General features: G+C 40.3%; 1 protein-coding gene across 1 annotated transcript in view; it reads right to left on the bottom strand.

Annotated features, from left to right (window-relative positions):
* Window positions 1-5907, bottom strand: part of LOC131460643 (histone deacetylase 7-like) — a 59824-nt gene extending 53917 nt beyond the window's left edge. The window contains exon 1 of the mRNA XM_058631289.1: window positions 5611-5907. The gene's annotated coding sequence lies outside the window, so the exon portion shown is untranslated. The remainder of the gene's footprint in view (window positions 1-5610) is intronic.
* Window positions 5908-16001: the final 10094 nt, after the last annotated feature.

The following is a 16001-nucleotide window of genomic DNA, read 5'->3' as shown; positions in this document are numbered from 1 at the left end:
GGAAGCCAGTAGGAATGAGAAGAATGCAGTCAGGCAATACGTTGATGGAGGGAGCAGCAGTTGCGCGGCAGATTGCCAAAGAGAATAAAAGGAGGGAGTCAAACACAGATAGGGAGAGCGGAACAGTGAATTGAGAGTGGGGAAGGGGTGGGGTGGCGTGGATAATTGAGATGCACAAAGAGGCGAAAGCCAACACTGGCATGTCTGCTGGGAGCAATAGACATGCTCAAACAATTAGCATGCGGTGTAATTATTCTCTCGGGTACTGACAGTTTGAAGTGGATAATGTGTTTGTGAGATAGTGAGGAGTCAGTGACACTAATGCCACAGCATTATTGTGACTCATCGAAGCTGGGATGTTATCAAAACAGATGACTGGAGATCCACAAAAAAGAATGTTTTTTTTACGTGTATGTAGGGAGTCTTGTATGAAGTACTTTACTTTAGTCATATTTAAAGCTGCGGTACGTAATGTGCCATGTTGCTGTTGCCTCTGTCTTGACATAAAATTCGTCCTGCGTGCAGTCTTGTAAAAAAGTACCTAAAGCGGATACTTGAGTAAAAGCACAAGTATCTCAAATTTGTGCATAATATCACTTCTTTGTCAGTTTTACTGCCCATTCTCTAACACGGCATGATTTCTCATGAGTAAAAAAAGCAACTTCTAAGGGATAAATGTTTGATAAATCAACCACAACTTGTCTTAAATAACTGGGATCGACAGTAAAATCTGGAAAAAACATTTCCTAAAACTCTCCTGTGATTCATGTGAGTCCCGACAGGCTTTGGGAATGACCGTGTTTCTCTTCAGTAAAAAAAAGGGAGACTCCTCAGAATTAATGGCACATGACAAAAGAGCCAAAGCTGTATAATCATCATATCCTCAATATTTTCTTGTTAAAAAATAATCAAATATGAAAGACAGCTCTACATCATAACTCAAAGAGGAATATAAAAAGAGAAAGCTGAATGAACACTGCCTTCATTATAAATTAACATCATGCTATTTTCATAATTGTTTTTCCAGCATCCCACTAAAAAAATTGTCTGACTAAGTTAATTTTCCTGCAGTTAAGTCAGTTCTCATAGACTTTCTTTGCAGTTGTCACGCTGACTGTTTCGGCTACTTTTGGGCAAAACAAGTTTAAAAAGTGTCTATAAATGATTTTGAAATGCATATTTGTTTATGTTTTTGTGAGAAATCATGTCCTAAGATTTAAGGAGGAATGATAGTTTCATTCTTTCTAAGGAGAATAATATATTCATAATAATAATAATATTCATCATTATTTGTTATTGCAACAGACAATTCTTTGCTTGATTATTTATTTTCACACTGATTAGAATCTAAATGTAATATTCAAATATTCAGTATTCTAAAAAATATGCAAATGAACGTTCAAAATTACCTTCATTCTGGTAAAATTCCACAAAAACTTGTTGCCTTGTAAGTAAAATTCAGGTTCAGTTGCATATGTAAACAAGTGGTCGCTGAAATACACATTTTTTTTTCTTCGTTTGAACTCTACTATCAGGCCCCACGTAGCTGTGCCTATAGCAGCTCTGTGGTAAGTGTGAAAACGAGAAAGTAGCTGGATGTGCAGCAGTGGTTTGTCTCTAAAGCCTTTCCATTCCCAAGAGCAAAGCAAAGTCAGCCTACGTAGGTGGAGAGATAGCGCTCAGCGCTCTCGCTCGCCTGTAGTTTCTTTGGAAAATGACTGTGATGCTGGAAATGATCGACTCACGACGCCTTCACACTCGCGTGCACACGAGCGGAAAAACATCACAACATCTCGCACGCGGTGTTTGAACTGTGTCTGTGATGAGTCTTTAAAAACTTCTGAATAAGGTCATTTAGTGTTTAAGAATTAAAATATCAAACTGATAAAGTCAGGATGCATTTTATTATCACATCACATCTATCTGGGATAAATGTCCTAAATGTTTGTTATTTGGTGACCTACCTACCTTCCTTCCTTCCTTCCTCCTAATCTACCTTCCTATACCTACCTCCCTGCCTGCATACCTTTCTTCCTTCCTTCCTTCCCATCCTTCCTCACGACTTCCCTGCCTGCCTACCTACCTCCCAACCTTCCTTCCTTCCTCCCCATCCTTCCTCACGACTTCCCTGCCTGCCTACCTACCTCCCAACCTTCCTTCCCATCCTTCCTCGCGACCTCCCTGCCTGCCTGCCTACCTGCCTACCTGCCTACCTGCCTACCTGCCTACCTCCCAACCTTCCTTCCTTCCTCCCGACTGACCTATCTACCTACCTACCAACCTTCCTTCCTTCCTCCCGACTGACCTACCTACCTACCTACCAACCTTCCTTCCTCCCGACTGACCTACCTACCTACCTCCCAACCTTCCTTCCCTCCTTCCCGACTGACTGTCTGACCTACCTACCTACCTTCCTTCCTCCAAACCTCTATCTATCTACAGTATCTATCTATCTATCTATCTATCTATCTATCTATCTATCTGTCTGTCTGTCTGTCTGTCTGTCTGTCTGTCTGTCTGTCCGTCTGTCCGTCCGTCTGTCCGTCCGTCTCTCTGTCTGTCTGACCCACTGACTATATTTCTCTGTACAATTAAACTGTCTTGTGTCATCGTTCCAATTATCCTCTCCTCTGGCAGATCAGATTCTTGCAGTAAAAATAACTTTCCACTAGGGGGTGGTGCTCAGATAAAAGACTGCGTCTATTGTTTGTCCAAACACAAACAGCAGCTTGTTCAGGTGTAAGAGAAGACAGTGGGTGATGGTTTCATGGCTCACATCAGGCGCTCGTCTTGAGTTCCTCCCTCCTCCTCCTCTGTGCCTCAGCTGGCAGCTGGTGCTGTCATGAAAAACCCTCTTCAGACCACACTTAATGAGAGGTGATCTGTTTTGGATCGCTGCGCAGCCAAGTTACCGCATTGTCCCTCGGCAACTTGGAAAATGTCATGGATGAGTGCGAATCCAAGAGTCAGTTTGGTAATTGAAAACAAAAGATACATTTACATTTTGATTGGACTGACAAAACCCAAGAGAAGGCAAGACAACTGTTGCCGATTTGGACTGAAACACACACAACTTCATTTTCCCTCCCTGCGCTGACACCGGCTCGGCTTGATTTAGACGTCCTGACACTGTGACTCCCGTTAGAGACGAAGCTTGAGTCAGTGACCCCGAGACAGAGGGAAAGTTATGTCCCCCGAGGGCCACTTCCAGCTAACTGTGGCCTCTTAACCTCCTGCTCCTCGACCTTTACAAACCAAACAAACCCATAGTCTGATGATTTATCACAGTGACAGCAACACAGATGCTCAGGTTTATGCAGGTCTTTATACAGTGTGGCTGCTCGGAATTCACACTTTGCACCAGACGTTTATTAGGTCCCCCCATAACTTTGTCACATATATCACATTTCCTCTGCTGACATTTTTAAACGTTTCATCTTAAACTAATCCAAATAAAGTTAGACCATAGTTTTCACCTTTACCCTTAGAACCAGCAGATTTCTGCTCCAATAAATCAGTGGAATGTACATACTCTTATTTGTAAAGCTGCACTAGGTAACTTTTGGTGATTTTGTTGTTTGATTGATTCTGCGTTTGTTTATTATTATTACGTTTATTTCACAAGTGCCAGTAAAAAATGGATTATTAGCAGTGTTGTAATGTAGCAAATTACAAATACTTTGTTACTGTACTGAAGCACAACATTCACATATGTGTACTTTACTTTGTTGTTTATATTTCTAGCCACTTACTTACTTTTACTCCATTCCCTCTAACTTTCTTTGCTACTCGTTACTACCAAATAAAATCAGAAGAAGAAGAGTTGGTAATGGTCTGTATATAGTCTTGATGAACTGCTTTACACTACTGTTTTGCCATTCACTCATTCACACATCTTTCATTACCCATTTACAAGCGTCAACACGAGGTTAAGTGTCTTGCTCAAGGACACATAGAGACTCGCAGAGCCAGGAATTGAACCCACAGCCTTCCAGCCAAAAGACAACTCACCCTTCCACTGAGCTACCACATCAACGCTAACCTCCTCACTTTTTTAATAATTTTACTTTTAAAAACCTAAGTACATTTTACATTTTGATACTTAAGTACAGTAAATGTCATATACTTTAAGACTTTTACTTAGGTAATATCATAAAAAAAAAGTGACTTTAACTTCTACCAAAGTCATTTTCTGCTAAGATACTTGTACTTTTACTCTATAGTACAAGACTGGTTATAACATTCATTCATTTACTGAAAAATGTAGTGATTTTTGTTATTGTTGATGTTATTATTCTGCCTCTTTTATTTGTATGTGGCTAAATCTTTTCCCAGGTGTTTCTTTGTGTTTGACTCAGTCCATCTTGACATAAAACAAAGCACTTTGTGTTTGCAGCGTGGGAATGACGACGGGTGACATGAGAGCTAAACACAACGACACTGAGAAACGCAGACAGAGAGAGACAGTTCTCTGTGTGTTGAATTCAACCGTTTGACAATAGTTGAATATAACAGATATTTATATTTAAAAGTTATCCGTTGCGGTTTTAACTGAGATTTCTACAAATTTTGTTAAACGGATGGACTGGAAAACATGTGTCATCTATAAATTCGATTATGGAGTAATGTGGGCTTTATGCTGAACCAGTGCATTCCTGGAATTTATAAAACCATCATACATAAATATGGACAGCGTGTAGCATCTGTCTGAGGATTTGTATTATTATTATTTTTTTTTTTTTTAGTTGAGTAGAGTTTTAAATCACTGCTCAACTTTATTATTTTCAGAGAGGACACAGCACTGTGAAAGTGTGATTTATTGTCCCCAAATCCACGTAGACACGTCTCTAAAAATGGAGCAGCACCGGAGGGTAAAAATAGAGCAAACGTTTAGTGTTTTTGGGCAAGAGAGCAAAGAAAAGCTGAGGCCAGCATTTTTATCTGATGCAGCATGATTTATGTGCAGAGCACAAAAATAAGGAAGGATGAGGTCAAAAAAAAAGAAAGAAAAGCTAAACCTGCTATAGAGTGGATGTATTTAAGACTAGGAAGAGACACTTTTGTTACGTCTGACTGTGAGAATGAAACCTCTGCGTGTCTCCTACAACACCGCAGTGAAGGACTGTTGATGTGCGCCTCTTCATTCTTTGCACTCTAATACTTTCTCATGGACAGAGCCGCTGTCCAGGGGTGACTGGGTCTGTTTCCAATTCCCCCCCCCCCCCCCCCGACATCCCGACTTCCCCGTCCTGAGAAACAACAGTTCAAGACCCAAACAGATAAAACAACACATGATCTTCTTCTTTCCACTGCTGCTGACCACTGTATGTCTTCACAGAGTTCTAATACTGTGTAGGTGAAAACAAACCCAAGCTTCTCACAGCTGAAGCCAACTGAAAGCTGACCATAATAACAGCACACACTGAAGACCCATGATTAACCAAAAAACCAACAACAGGACCAAGAATCTGTAATAGGAGCAAAAACTGTGCCAACATCTGCAGCCACGGCCATCAGCTCGGGGCGACAGGAGCCAAACAAGAAAAGAGTGATCTACACACACACACACATGTGAATTCTATACATTTGCAAACGTGCAGCGTGTCCTACCAGTTCTGGGCGCTGACACATCCAGTGAGAGGTTCCACAGCAGCTCAGTCAGTCACAGAGGCAGTGATCAGAGACACCGGGAGGCTCAGGGAGAAGATAGATCCTACAGCGCTGGAGCCCGGCTCTGCTCTGACACACACACACACACACAGAGGGAGAGTCAAGAGTCAAATGCTAGACACAACGGGCTCCCTCTCACTTTCCTCTCTTGCACTTCCTCTCAGCTCTCTCTCTCTCTCTCTCTCTCTCTCTGTTTTCTTAAGACTTCAATCTCTCTCCCTTTCTTTCTCGCTGTCTTTTTTTCAGAGAAAACAGTCGCCCGATCACCCCACTGTAACTTTTGTGTCACTGCTGCCCCTGCACCACAACCTCAGAGCAGGGGAGGAGGTGTGTGTGTGTGTGTGTAAACTTGTATTTGTCTCCTCTTCAGGACCTTTTGTGGCATAAACTCTGACCTTGTCAGGACTAGTCGTCCTTGTGGAGACCAGAATCTGGTCCTAATGAGGCAGAACCTCATTGTTTAGGCCGTCCAAATGAATGAAAAGTCAATGCTTTGTCCCAAGAAGAAAACCTGCACAAACCTGCACGTGTGTGTGTCTTTGTGAGGACATTATGACCTTGTGAGGACATTTTGGCTGGTCCTCATATTTTTGAAGGGCTTTTTGCGGATTAAGACCTGGTTTTAGGGTTAGGGTTAGGCATTTAGATGTGATGCTTAAGGTTAGGTGCTAGGGAATGTATGTATGTCTATGAGTGTCCACACAAAGAATGTAAAACCGCGCGTGTGTGTGTGTGTTTCACGGAGGCAAAGAGCCGACAGATTGTGTGTAGCTGCTTGTTTGACAATAGCAGGAAGTGTCGCTTGATAGGATGTGCACGGGATCAAAATAATCAGGGTGCATAAAGTGATGCAAGTGATAAAAATAACACGCTGGTTATGTATTAAACTGGAGACAACAAAACCTGTGTGAGTTTGACGGTGTCTCGTGTGGTCTTTTATTTGTCATTAGAGAAACACTTACCAGTCAGAACTGTGTGTTTGTCTGAATCATCTTTTATGAGACTGACTAATAATTTAAACGAAACAAAAAGACAAATGATTGTACGGGGGCTTTTTTGTTTGTTTTTTAAATGTAGTTATCTACACTACTTTGATTCAAGCTGTAAATATGAATGAATGTCTGTCAAACCATTGTCAAATGAGTTTACACAACGATGATTTAGTCTATCAGCTGTGCACAGGCAGTGATTTGTTTTTATGGAAGACAGATGTAAGCTAAATGGGTCCAAAGAAAATACAAAAATGTGAATTCTATGGCTCAAAAAACAGCAGTTTGATGAGATAAACAGTTTTCTTCTGCTGCTGTAGACACACAAACCCCTCCCACAGTCACGTCTGATAGTTTTGCTTGACAGAGGCTGATTTAAGATAATTAAAGGACAAAATTAATGTTTTCTCAGAAAGGATAGGATAACAAATCCTCAAGGCATATTTACTTAATTTATTAAACTTCAATATATCAAACATAGCTGACTGTGTTTTAACCCCTCCTTTTTTTGTTCGCGTTGCTTATCATGGACAGATAACTGCTTTTCCTTTGTTTTTCCACAGCGACCCAGTCAAGCTCTTACTCACACACACGTTGGACATTTCACCACTGCAATAACATTTCAGCCAAATGTCACTGCTTTAGTCATTTACACTATTTCAACATGCAAACAGTCATGGCTTTAATCGAAGTTTGAAAAACAAATCAAGCAGCCAAAGCAGGTTATGAATAGTTATAAATATTCACGTGCGCGCACTCACAAACACATGCACACACACACACACACAGAAGTAGCTGCAGTAAGTCTGCTAAATGTAAATTTCCCCGGAAGTGTGAGCGGAAAAGACGAGTTACAGCATGTGGTTTAGGTGCCACTAAGAACTGTGAGGAGATCCATTCATATAAAACTACGCCATGAAAGAGCTCAACATGGCGGAACTCACTCTATATTAAGTCAATTTGAAGATTCTCATGATTAAAGTTGCAAATTATGCTTTTTTTTTTTTTTACATTTGTTTTGACAATAAATTATATAAAGAAATTCAACTGATTCAAAATCTTCCCCAAGTATTCAGTTATTGAACTTAAGAAACACCAGTGCAAGCACTTTGTTATGCAAATATTCAGTCAAACTGACGATGTGGCAGCAATTCATGTTCATATCAAAAATCAGAACTGGGAACACGGAGGCTGATCGTGCTCATACTTTCTGTAACAGTGCAAAGATCAGGTTAAACTGGAATAACACTGGTGAAATTATATCAAATATTATGGGATATAAAATCCCAAATACATGCCTGGTGATGTGCCTTGGCAACGTTCAAGGAGTGTGAAAAGAGAAAAAGATTTTTATTTGACTAAATTCGAAACTTGCAGCCAGCAAGAAAGCCATTACCAGGAAATGGCTCAATGTAGTCTCTCCAAATAAGCATCAGTGGCTTGAAATTGTCAAGGAAATGGAAAAATTGACTTACATCTTGAGCGTTAAAGCCAGTGAATTTTAAAAAAAAATATCTGGGAATATTTATATGACACTGACAAAATAAATGCCTGAAAATGTAACAGTAAGAATGTGAAAATGTTGCCAGACAACTGTTAATTCTTGATTTTTTTCCCCCCTTTTATTTGTTTCTGCTCTTTATTTATGTACATTTATGTGTTGTATTTTTATATTCCAGTAAAAATTCAATAAAAACTTCAGTGATAAAATGTGATTTTAATCACTTTGTGGCATTGATGTTGCTTCCAGATGGGCTGCTTTGAGTATTTCTGAAATTACTGCTCTCTCGGGATTTTTCGCACAACTCTCTCTAGAGTTTTCCTCCAAATGGTTTGGGGGGAAAAATTAAAAACATCCAGTGAGCGACAGTTCTGTGGATGGAAACGTCGTGTTGCAGAGGGAGGTCAGAGGAGCATGGTCAGACTGGCTGGGGCTGAAAGGAAGACTGAGAAAGACAGTGATAACTCAGATAACCATGCTTTACAACTGCGGTGAGCGGGGGAAACATCTCTGAATGCACAGCGTGCCGGAAAATGAGGAGGACAGGCTACAACAGCAGAAGACCACGGCGGGTTCCACTCCTGCCAGCCAAGAACACAAATCTGAGGCTGCAGCGGATGAAAGGTCAGGGAGAGTAGACACTGAACACTGGAAAAACCTAGATGGTTTTAATGAATCTGGATTTTTTTTTTTCCTCCCACAGTATACAGATGTAGGGCAGACTAAATCCAACCGTAGTCTGAGAATAAAAAGATGGCTGTAATCTCAGGATTTGGAAAGCGAAGCCCAAGAAGTCACTAGGGGGCGACACCACTGTGTTGCAAGTGGAGTCTAATTTATCTTTGGGAAAATTAGCTTTATGAAATCTGCAAACATTTTTCTGAGCACACAAGAGTCTCGAACTGCTCATTTCAGTCTTCTTTAATAGAACACAGTGTCTACTTTGTAAATGTTCCCATTCAGAGTAAAATAGTACAATATATTTTGGCCCATATACGCGTGGTTTAAGTGCTGTAAGCATTTGAATCTCGAGGCGTTTGAAAATAAGACTTTGATTTGTAACAGAGGACTTTTTTACACAATCAATGGACCCAGTTATACATTATATCAACAGGCTGCTATAGTGGTGATATTAATTGTTCAGGGGATTCTGTTTCTCTGCACATGTTTGACCTCAGATATCTGTCCCATGCCACAAATTGGCTAAAAGAAAATGTCAATGAATTTAGTGCAAGTCAATCACCTCCCAGTCTTCAGGTAGCTGTGTTTCAGTAGTAAGAGAAGGTCATGGGTCAGTGTTTCCCAAACATTCTGTATGGTGACCCACCTTTGACAATGACAAGCAATGTGTGCACTACGTAGCGACACATTTGCAGATATGTCTGTTAATGAATTACAACTTACTTTTCTGTATGTCATGTTCTGGAAATTTTGGTAAATTTTGTTTGAGGACCGCCCAAAAAATCTCCCACGACCCACATAGTCTGTGGGACTCACTAGTTGTGTTTACATTACATTATTGCGATATTTAGGCTTTTGCACTTTTCTAAAGGTAATTGAAACACAACTATTGTTCTATAAGATGTTAAGTGGACATAACGCCACTGACAGCGCTAACAACTCCTTATCTGCAAGTGTGCAGCAGCTACATCAGTCCTGATGGAGGTGAATTCACCTCTGCTTATTTTAGGGAGTCTAAGTGTCAGGATTGTCTGTAGAAGCTTAAAGAAAGGGGGGGCCGACACCCTCAGCTGCTGTGTGGTCTGGCTCCCTCCACTACTGCTCTACCAGCTATGGATTAACTTTCTGCTTCAAATGTAACCTCATCCTTTGGGAAAAACTAGTGACCAAAGGAAACTCGTGTTTAGGGGTCGTGACACTCTGTCCTCGTGGCAAGTGAGAGAGATTGTGAGGCTGGTGTCGATTTCTCCTCTAACAAACTTCATGAAAAAAGGAGATTGTGACGCAACAACACATCGTATTTATGTTATATACGCAGGACCGTTAGAGCGGTGAAAAGGTGAAGCAATGACTTGCAGCCTCAATACGCAAATTTACAGTGTCTATGAATCTGTGAAGTCGAGCTTCTTCCCTCTGGACGGAGGCTTACAGTCCCAAGATTTAAAACAAAAATAAAAGTTGCTTTTTTTCCAGGAACAATTGCACAATAGAAGTAATGTTGTACACTATCTATATTTTTTTTAGTTTTTATAGTTTTAATTCTTGCCATATTGAGTTTTTGTTGTATTGGCCCAGTGGTTTCTGTTATTAATGATGCACTTTTGAACAGTGGAGCATTGTCATCTATTTCCATTTTAATCATAATGCTTTTATTTCATAATGTCATATACTGTATGTCATATGCGTCACTGTCTTGACACTTTCTGTGTGTACATTTACTGTAAATTACCAGATACTATGTATCATATTGTAGTAAACCACTATGAATTGGCAGATATTCTTACTGGGATGTAACAGTATTGTCATATAAGTATAAATACTGTATTTTGTTTGAATGTTGTCATATATGGGTGTTCTTTCCTGTCAATATATTATTAACGTGTATAAATCACAATTTCTTGATCACATTTTAGTTTATATAATACAGTAATTTCACAAAAAGTACAAACCAATTATATTATATAATGCCATAGTTAAAGCCTGGGAAATCTTGGCTATATTTTACAGTGTACTGATCGGTACAAAGAAATTGACTTGACTTGAATGATGGATCAATGTTTTGCATTATCAGGAAAAACAAAATAATTTTGCATATTTAAAGAATTGCTTTTGCTGGACTGTCCACATTTTTCATCAAAGCCCAAGTGATTTCCCAGAATTTCCACTTAGCTGCTGTGACAGCCACGAGGGTTTTTCATAATACTTTAAGGAAACAGCCAGTTTTCGAGCCCCTTGAAAACAGATTCCTCTCAATCTGTCGTCATCAGTGGGAGCTGGACCTCGCGAGGCTGCGACTGAGTTGATACGAATGGCTGAACTGTTCCTTTCTGGAGCGCCGAGAGGAAAAGGAGACCAAAAAAAAGACGTCAGAGCTGCTGATAAGAAGCAGGTTAGGAGTCCTTGAAGAATACAATGGGATTTTGCATCATCTGGAAACACAGAGTGCACACTGGCTGTTACCAAAGCCTAAGATCACTGTGGGAGGAGCGGCCTTTATCTGCCAGAGCAGTTACGACAGATCACAGGGAGAGGAAAATACTGGAAATGTCTTATCAGCATGTGAATGACCATCTTTTTCCCGTTATCTGTGTCAACCTTTCAAATTTTGTGGCATTTTGTTTCTTTTTCAAGTAAAAATTCTTTAATAATTTAATAATTCTGCGGTTGATTCTAATTAGTGGAGTTTTCGGGCTCCAATATATAACTGTTGAACGACAACTCACCCGACCACTGAGCTACCAAAGCTCCATCCTAACTGACTTTTTTAATACTTTCGTTTTTACTTCTAAAACTTACAAAGTACATTTTATATCAGAAAATTACTTTTGATACTTAAATACGGTAAATGTCACATACTTTACGTTTTTTATTTAAGTAATATTATAAAAAAAGTGACTTCAACTTCTACCAAAGTCATTTTCTGGGTAAGATACTTGTACTTTTACTCAAGTTTAGCAATGTAACAACTTTGAGAGGGATATATAGCTATATAGATATATACTCAAGTTTCCTTTAAGTTACTTCATTCCAGACTGGGCGTGTTTATTTCATTGTCTCACTACTGCTAAGTTTCAGAGAACTGGGGTCAATTCCATAAACCTAAAGTTCACTTTCAACATTTGTTTCACTTCACTCACGTTTCAGAGAAGCAGAGATGATTCCTCAATCTATATTTCACTGCTAGCTGTTGTTCTTCCACCTTGACGGATAACGCATCACACTTGTGTCACCACAGACACAACATTAAAACAGTGAGAAACACAGACAGCCCTTTCACACCGGCAGGGCTCCGTGCCAGATCCTGAACATCATTTTGAACCAAAACAAAAATTGGTTTGATACCTGAAAGACATCATCAGTGGATCGTGGGAGATTTTGCTGGCGTTGTGTTCACTTTTGCCTCAGTAACGCGGAGTAACCTCCTCCCTTAACCTGGGCAGGTTCGCCACAAAGCACCATGGTCCTGAGGTTCTAGTCAGAGCCAGAAGCAGAACTGTGTCTGTGGGAAAACACTAAGTGTGAGAGTGGTGTGGACCTTTGATTTTGACACTGGTTTGAATGTAACAAATGAAATGAAGTGTCTTTCAAAGTCAGACTGAGTCGTGACATAACCTATGTAGGTCATGACGACTCGCTGAGATATTTCATCCAAGAATGCAGATTGTTTAGCGCCCTCTCTCTCTCTCTCTCTCTCTCTCACAGGAAGGGGGAGTTTCCTGAAAGGTCATGGTTGTCCCAGCCAGACCAAACACCAGCTAATTGCTTTGTTGTTTGTCGGGTTGCTGCCTGTTTTTGTGTTGCACTTTTCCTTTGTTTAGAATTCCCAAGTATATTACCTGAGCCTGTTGCCAAAAGGTGGTGGTGATGGTGGGGGGGGGGGGGGGGGCTTAAAGGAGTGAGAGACAAAGGAGAGGGCAGACTATGAAGGCTAGTGGTCGCAGGGTGGATACTGTGATTAGACTGTGAAGGGGCCCCTCAGCTCTCAGGCTAAAAATAGTAGGAATAGGAAGGTTCTTATGGGACCGGGGGAGGACTAGAGGGGACAGGACCAGCAGGGACCACAGTAATTGGCGAGAGACAAACAGCTGGGGGAGTGTGTGTGTGTGTGTGTGTGTACTCCTTGCAGCTGTACTCTGTCTTTCAGGCTATAGATCCCTCTCAAAGTTGTTACATTGCTTCTCTTTCTTTCTTTCTTTCACTCACTCACTCCCTCTCTCTCTCTCTCTCTTTCTTTCTCTCTCACACACACACACACACAGTAGGAGAGAGTAATGGGTCCCTGACAGCCAGAGGCCCAAAGAATGAAAGAATGTGCAACATGAGGCAAAGGAACAGCTGTATAGAAGAGGGGGGAAACAGGAGGGTCGATTCACAAAAGGACGAGTTACAGCCACAGAGGAGACGATAAAAAAGGGAGGAGGAATAAAAAAAAACAAAAAAAAACACAGTCCTGAGAGTAAGACTATGTGGAAAGGCCGGACTTTTCTGGAAGAGGAATCCAAAAATTTATTGGTTTATGTCAAATGTTGGTCTAACCCCAGAGCGTCAGGCCGGGACCAGGAGAGCAGCAGATGTTTTGCACAGCTGTTGCAGAAATGATCCACCGTTGGGTGGATGTGCCTCCGATTAAGTGGCTTGTCTGTAATGAATCAGGCTTGGGAACGTGAATGACCAACGCAAGGATGACAAACTGCTGATCCCCTGTGTGTGTGTGTGTGTGTGTGTAGGAAACACACACTTATATAGCATTTTTACTGATGAAACATATCCATATAATGCATCAGTTAAGTTTAGTACCTCAGCATAACTTTAGCCATTATCACTAACTAAGTTAAGCAAACCACTTAAAACCAGGTCTTTAACCCTTAAAAAAGCCCTTCAAGTTAGTAAGGACCAGCCACAAAGATAGGTTTGGATCAAAATGTATTTGTGTGTGTGTGTGTGTGTGTGTGTGTTCTATTTGTTAACTCTTTAGGACGTTTTCTGGCATATACAGTGACCTTGTCAGGACCAGTAGTCCTCATTGAGATCCAAACCCGGTCCTAATTAGGCTTAAATTTGAATAGTGGTTAGGCATTAACTGGTTAAGGCACTTCGTTTAGACTGTCAATGAAAGTCAAGTCCTTAGAGGGATAGCTGTGCAAACCTGCACGGTTAAGGTTAGTACCTTAACCAGTTGTGCCTCATTAGGACAAGTACAAGCACAACAAATGTTTTTGATCCAAATCTACCTTTGTGGCGGGTCCTTACAAATGGCTTTTTAGGGGTTAAAGACCTGGTTTAATGGTAAGGGCTTTCTTAGCCTTAGGTTAAGGGTTAGGGTTAAGGTACTAACCTTAACCGATGCATTATATCGATATGTTTCATCAGTAAAAATAAAAATGTACAACGGTGTGTGACCTACTGCAGACATGCACACACACACACAGGTTTGCCATAACTAGTTAATTACCACTATTCAAATGTTAGCCCTAAACTTAACCAGTTGTGCCTAATTAGGACCAGGCTTTGGTCTCCATGAGGAATTATGGTCCTGGCAAGGTCAGTGTTTATGCCTGTAAAGGACCTAAAGAGGTAACAAATACAAGAACACACACACAAATATCTTTTGATCCATACTTCCTGGTCTTTACAAATTTGAACATCTTTTTAGGGTTAAAGACCTGGATTAGAGTTAGGCATTTATTTAGTTATAATGGCTAAAGTTAGGTTAAGTTTAGGGCTAAAATTTGAATAGTGGTTATGATTAGGTAGTTATGGTTACGATTAGGGATAACGGTTTGTTTAGGTTGTCCAAATGAATGAAAGTCAGTGTGAGTCCTTTAAGGGATAGCCACGCAAACCTGTGTGTGTGTGTGTGTGTGTGTGAGCGGGTGGGAGTCAGTGGAAATAACATGAACTCACTCTGGCTCAGGAGGTAGCGGCTGTCTTGGTTTTCTTTGGCTGTGCACCACGTCATCATATGTTGAAAGTGTAACTATGGAAAAAGAACTTGACATTGGTGTGTTCATTTGCTGCCACTTATCCACACAAATTTACACTTCATCACTTCTATGAGCTGTTAACCGCCTTCTTTTGAGGTGAGACGTGGCCAAGATACACATCTGTACGTTATGTTTCTGGGCCTATATGTCACCGTAGGCTGTATTTATATACTAGAAAGCATCTGCATGTGGTTTTTACATCCCTCCCATTTTTCAGAAGACGGGTACATTTTTTTGTGCGAAGCGTTCTGACTCGATGTGTAGAAAGCAGCTTGAAGAAAAAATTAAACGGAGCCATAAACCACAGTGCTACACGTGTAATATCAATACAAACATGAATTTGACATAATTTCTGTTTTCTTATGAAGGATTTGCTGTTTTAGAATGGTATGTGTTGTTGTATGTATCTGGATTTATTCAATACTTTAGCATTTACCTGCTACTTCACTTCATTTTTGAGTGATCTTGTCTAGTGTCTTGAGTTGTTTAAAGTATTTCAGTGAGATTTAGGCCATTCTCCTTTCACTGTAAGTGTGATTTGGTTTATTTTGCACAATAAGATACACAGAAAGTGCAGGGAGTGTCAATAAAGTCAATTTGATTGATTTTAAGCCTCCACCGGAATATGAACAAATATTCTTAGACTTATATAGAAGAAAAGATTATTATCCTATACTCCAATGATTACAAAAGCATTGTACAGGTTTCTCACGGATCTTTAAAAGTGTCATAAATGACAGATATTTAGGTTGTCTATTATAAAAAAAAACTAATTCTGGGATCATGACAATCGGGTGATTGCACACAATAATTTCAAGTTCAAGTTTTAAACAGTGGACCTTTAAAGCAATCTTTCAGAGGTTGTGATTCAAACTTTTTAAACAATTTACCAAATGCCATTTTTGTTCATTGTTAAATTGGACTTAAAGGAACAGTTTGTAAAATTGAAGCAACATTTGGTGAAGTTACGTGTTGCAGCTGAATATCCCTCACCTCACTGTTCTCTTCCAAGTGTGTTGGAGCGTGTCCATCATGGTACAGTTCGCTTTGGTACAGTACGGTACAGTTTGGAACGGTAAAGCCCTCGCTCAGGCTTGTGTTTCGACTGAGAACAGTCGCTTTACTTAGTACGCGTGGTGTGTGCTATTGAACGTGACACAACAGACAACAACGGAG

The sequence above is a fragment of the Solea solea genome, chromosome 6 (genome assembly GCF_958295425.1).
Source record: "Solea solea chromosome 6, fSolSol10.1, whole genome shotgun sequence".
NCBI lineage: Eukaryota > Metazoa > Chordata > Actinopteri > Pleuronectiformes > Soleidae > Solea > Solea solea.
The sequence above is the reverse complement of the archived record's forward strand: the minus strand, read 5'-3'. Positions and strand labels throughout refer to the sequence as shown.